The sequence below is a fragment of the Cyprinodon variegatus genome, unplaced genomic scaffold (assembly GCF_000732505.1).
Source record: "Cyprinodon variegatus isolate N-32 unplaced genomic scaffold, C_variegatus-1.0 Scaffold100, whole genome shotgun sequence".
Taxonomy (NCBI): Eukaryota; Metazoa; Chordata; class Actinopteri; order Cyprinodontiformes; family Cyprinodontidae; genus Cyprinodon; species Cyprinodon variegatus.
The window spans coordinates 71763-77851 of record NW_015150553.1 but is presented as its reverse complement, the minus strand read 5'-3'; positions in this window follow the sequence as shown (position 1 = coordinate 77851).

Here is a 6089-nt window from a genome sequence, read left to right as displayed (position 1 = left end):
AGGAAACCGGGAACGGAAAACAGAACACGACCCAGTGATGATATGCTTCCCCACTGGGGCTCCCGGTGTCCAGGCTACCGTCACTAGGTCAGGTTCGGTAGCTCACAGCTCGGTTCTGCTGCACTGTAGTCGAGCAAACTCCCAGACGATTTTGAAATTCACCCCAGACATTTTTTTAGGAATGAAAAATACCGCAGTAAGAGCAGCAAAACCTATATTTACCAAGCTATATTTGCTGTGATCAGTGGGTAAAAAGTAGTTTTAATGTTTTTAAGTGAGAAAGTCCACCTGAAAACATCATCTGTGCAGTCAGTTCATCAAGATTATGATCCTTCCTTCAATTTTTATTGGAAAATTATATGGAAAATGTTTTTTTCTTGATAATATCAAATGGTTTTTTGTTATATGAAGCAACTTTTCATAATTGAGCAGAGCAGCAAAAACGAGCGTGCTGCTTCATTTTTGATGCTTGTATAAGTTAAGTTCTGATGTGCGGCTGTGGTGGCTGTTTTGCCGGCAGATTTCGGCATTCTAAGTTAATTTAGGCATTAATAAACTGTTTCAGAGGAGTGATCATAGCGCTCTGCATCATCAGTGCTGCCTGTCTCCATGCCAACAGCTGCTCCTGATGCACTAGAAGCACTGAATACAGCATGTGCTTTCATGTGTTTTAAAGGCCTGTTTTTGAGGGGTTTGAAGGGATAGGCATGGTTGTAGTTCAAAAATATAGCTTGCTGGAGAAATGTGGAAAAAATAGTAACAATTTACTTTTGCTAATGGTTAGGTTTAAGGCTAAGGTCTCAATTGGGTTAGGGTTAGGGTAAGGTATGCACTGGTAATGGTTAGGTTTAGGGTTAGGTTTAGAGTTAGGGCATACAAAGGGTTGAGTGAAAATCAATGAAAATCAATGGGAATCAACACATGGTCCTCACCACATATAGCAAAATGTGTGTGTGTGTGTGTGTTTAACTGTCTAGCCATCATGGTCCTCACCATAGTGGGGACCATTTTTCCAATTTCACCATCAAATAAAGGACCAGTTGTTGCAAAGGGAGGACATTTTGCTGGTTCTCACAATTTACTTTTACTAATGGTTAGGTTTAGGGCTAAGGTGTCAGTTGGGTTACGGTAAGGGTGAGGTATGCATTGGTAATGGTTATGTTTAGGGCATAGAAAGGGTTGAAAATTACTGAAAATCAATGGAAGTCAACAGGAGTCAACACATGATCCTCTCTACATATAGCAGAACCAGTGGCGTAGCCAGAAAAGAAATGCTAGTTGTTCCCAAGAAAATACAGTTTTTCCTTTTTTTAAATGTATTAATTCAAAAATAATACACTAACCATGTATTTTAATAGAACAAATGCAATCGCTGGTAAACAAAATGCGGCACAGTGCCCATAGAAGGACACATCATAGCGTGAGTGCGTGTACTCATGGAGCCATACTGTTATTATTATTAACTTCAAAATAATACATTAACCGTTTATTTTAATAGAACAAATGCAACCCCTACTACACATTAAGTGACACGGTGCCCAGAGAAGACCAGCACATCGTGCATGTTACACATATTAGGCATGGTTAACAAACCCATTTAACCAGTATCTGAACAAAACCACTGTTGGGTTAAGAGCGTAACCTATTTGCTGCTATATTTGCACTGCAACTGAATTCACAGGGCAAGGCGGCATGGCTTGGCTTTGAATGCATCAATTATCTCATCAGTCCAATTCCTCAGCGAGCTAACTTTCAAGCATAAGCAGTGAGATGCTATTCAGTCTGTCTGTGATCATAAGTGTTCTGATCTTCGACTTAACAACCAAGAACAGACGTTCAGCAGTGCAACTTGTGAGTGGAAGTGTTGCCAATACACGTAGTAAGCTGTTAATTCTTGAAACACATCTTTATTACATGAATCTAACACTTCCATAATGGACAATAATCGCAGTCCTCCGTCCATTTTCTTTTTGACCAACTGCTAAAACACATTCAGCTCGGATGTGTCAATCTAAATGCCATAATGCCCACTTGCCTCACGCAGTGCGTCCAGCTGGAAACGTGCACCTGACGCAGGCACGTGGGAAGCAGCGGCCTTCAAGATTCCATACGAGTCATGTCAGCTACCTGCAAAGGATCATATTCTACAGTGAGTACAAATCCATTCACTCCTGAGCGGTGCGCACCCACTGTAAACGTTACGTGGGTGCTGCCTTCAGCAAGCCTTGAAGGCAGCTTTCTCTTCCGTGCGCCTGGTCCTGAACGCATTCTGTTTGCTGGAGCACCCTCTCAAATTCACCACCTGCTCTTTTGAAAGTAGCAAGTGTTTCTTTGAATGCCTCAATCATGTAGATACAATCAGTCACTGACAGAGATGGTGACTGTGCGCTTATGGTTGCAAAATCACTTGCACTGACAATCTTAGAGAATGGAACGAGAAGAAAGATTAATCTTTTGGTCTGTAGATGTTGCAGTACAGATTTGGCTTCTATTCTAGTCTGACCTGACCCCTCTGCAAACTTGCTCAGTGTCTCCAATATCACGTAGTACAACTTCAAAACACGGTTCACAGACTGTGATTTTGAACTCCATGGTATGTCTATGGCGTGCGTAAGCTCCAGACTGGGTGTGGCTGGGTGAAGTTCTTGTTGCATTTGTAGTACACACTCTGAGCTAAGCCACACAAAGATGCATTTCTGGAAGATCAGTTTGTCAGAGTTCAGTGTGCAGTATCGATGTTCTGTTAGACACCCGGACCATTCTGGATTATTTTTACCCTGCTGCTGCTTCCATCTGCGATCATGCAGAATGAGTACCATTGCAAGGGAGGTGGGCTGCATGATCAAACAGGACGCAACAAAACGGCTGATACTGCTTAGCAGATTATAGCACAATGATGCATTTTAAATGTCTGACTACTCCCTAATTTTTATGTAGTCTCATTTCGTTGACTAAAACTCACACCCATAACTTTCAAGTTTTCGTCAACAAAGATCTCGTTATAGTGAAGAAAAAAAGGAAATTCAACAAAATACATTTGTCATCCTGATGGTTGATGAAAACAACACTGGAAAGGAGGCACAATCAGAAGCCATTCTATGGCACTGATAACTGCTAATAACAACCATTTATTCGGACGATAACATGCAAAGTTACTTCAAACCGCCATTTAGTATTTTAATGCATAATATAACAGAATCAAGCTGAGGAGGAAGCCCATGACATGATGAACAGGTCCTATCTATTAGAACAATGTTTTTCAGAGTTCATTTTCACCTGCTGCCAGGTCATCAAATAGCATTCAAGAAATAAACCAGTAATGTTCATTCATAGCAGATGCTGTGAAACCAAAAACTCACGAGTTCCCAACCTTAGGCTAGATGAATTTAGTTGTGGATTTGAATATGAATTTTTTTAAACCTACTTCTTGAAACAGACCCTAGCCCTCTGATCTAATCATTTTTTTTCTTTATTAATATCACACAATGTGCTCAGTTCATTTTGATTCTACGTTAGCAATACTGGTTACATCGTCACTCTGGACATGCACAGCAGTTGTTGTTTTTTTTTTGCATGGCGCCTCATGTGTTTGTTTAAATGTCCTTTGAACCCAACTCTCTTCCCACACAGGTCGCAAAAGAAAAGGTGTGATTCCTGTGTGGATCACCATGTGTGCGTTTAAACTTCCTTTATCGTAAAATCTCTTCTCACATACATCACAAAAGAAAGGTTTGTGTCCTGTGTGGGTCAACATACGTCTCTTTAAATTTCCTTTATTGGAATATCTCTTGCCACATAGTTCACAACCGAAAGGTCTGTCTCCTGTATGGACCCCCATGTGTGATTTTAATCTTGATTTGTCTCTAAATTTCTGCCCACATAGGTCACAAAGGACAGATTTGTCTTTGTGGATCAAAATGTGGGTTTTTAACTGTTGTGTTGTGCGAAATTTATGTCCACATATGTCACAAGAGAAAGGTTTTTCTCCCGTATGGATCCTCATGTGAAATTTTAAACGAGTTTTATCACTACATCTATGCCCACATTGGTCACAAGCGAAAGGTTTCTCTCCTGTGTGGATCATCATGTGCATCTTTAAATGCACCGGCTGCTTAAAACTCTGCCCACATATGTCACAACAGAAAGGTCTTTCTCCTGTGTGGATCCTCCTGTGTGTTTTTAAAACGCATGGACATCTAAATCTCTTTCCACACAGGTCACAACAGAAAGGTTTTTCTTCAGTGTGGACCACCATGTGTCTTTTTAAAGTTACTTTGTTTTTAAAGCTCTTTCCACATAGGTCACAACAGAGAGGTATGTTTTCTGTGCGGATGCTTGAAGAACACATTTCCGAGGGTACCATGTCTTTCTGAAGATTTTGATCTAATTGTTGAGAGAACTCAGAGGAGCCAGAAAATCTCTTGGCAAGGTTTCCATGTGACTTGTGAGCTTTGGGCTTTTTCCGGGGAAAACCCCGGTCCTTTCTTTTCATTCTAGATGCTAATAGGTTTTTTGGCCCAAACATGGATTGATTCACATCTTCAGTCCCTGAGGAAATGGACCTATCTACATGATCTCGTATGCTCATGGATTCTTCGCCATCATTCTCATCTGGAGTCTCTCTGCCTGTGATGTGGTCTTGACAAAGTTGTTGGACCACAGAGGAACGTTTATCAATTTTACTCTTTATCGGAGTAGCAGTTTTTGGAAACTTCAAGGTATAAATCTCTTCGGAACTGAGCTGATCTCCCCCCAGGCTGGTGCAGATTTCCTCCTGTTCCTCTTTTATGTGGACAGCCTCTGGGTCAGGCTTCTTAGTATAATGTCTGTGGTCTTCAGGAGGTTCTCCTTGAATCATCTGCTGAACACCTGCAGCAAACATTGAAACACAAATTTAATATAAGAAAGTATTTAGTCCTCATCCTGGACTGACTCACTTTTAAACAAAAATAGGTAGGTTCCATGATTACACCTAATTCTCTGGTTTAATTAATACTTTTATATTTTGTACTTCAAAAAATTTTTTTTTATTAAAATAAAAAATTGCAACATTGCCTCTGGACTCGCCCAGGACAGACTCCATTGTATTTTAACCAGTATTCTTTTGTGTTTATTCTATACATTGAATGATTTATCACTCAGGCTGGATTCACCCTTCCCTCAGTAACACTTGAATGAATACAGGCAGATTTATTTTGTTTGCTATTAATAATTCTGCTAATAGCCATAATCTAAACTACTCAACTTGTGGAGACAGCTGGATTTAAACAGCCGAACCCTGCTGAGTAAGCAAATTACAGTTATAATCAATCAGCTGATAATAATGAATTGGTTTTACACTCGATTTGAATGACCTATTAGTTAACTATAAATTTCAGTTCTAGTTATTTAATATATTCATTATCTTCTGGCGAAGTTGATCAACACCATTGTATATACAATGTTCACATCTTCATACTTTGGACTGTGTGCTGACATTTGGCATTGCTTGTAAAGTTATAACAATGCTTCTTTACAGCCCTGTCTTTTTGGACCACTTCTTAGTAACATTCCCCCGAAAGACGGCTTCTCTTCAGCAGATCAGTATCAGCAAAATGCATTAATTAATTGGAAAGAATATGAAATAAATAATGCAGAGGGCATTTGTATGGCCTGCTTTAGACAATGCAGCACCTCTTGCAAAAAAAAAAAAAAAACATTTATAAATAGGAAGCTGGCTGCCTGGTTCAGTTAAGACCTGCATACTTTGAAGCACAATACAAGAAAACTGGAGAGAACATGGCACTCTACATTTCTACAGGAATCCTACCTAATCTGTAGAAACAGTCCACTGCTGTATAAAATTACCCTCAGTAAAACCAAAGCAGCATATTTCATTTCATCAACAGAGAATAAGAATAACCCTAGATCCCTGATGAACCATCCATTCCCTTAGAAGTAATTACTTTATGCAATTTTTTATAAAAGATATATAAATACTAAAAACAAGATCATTGGCACCCCTCTTAATATGCGTGGTTCATCGTTTGGAGTTGAGCCAACTTTAGACAGTAGGCAAAGTTGATTGGCTAATGTTTTGCAGGCACCAC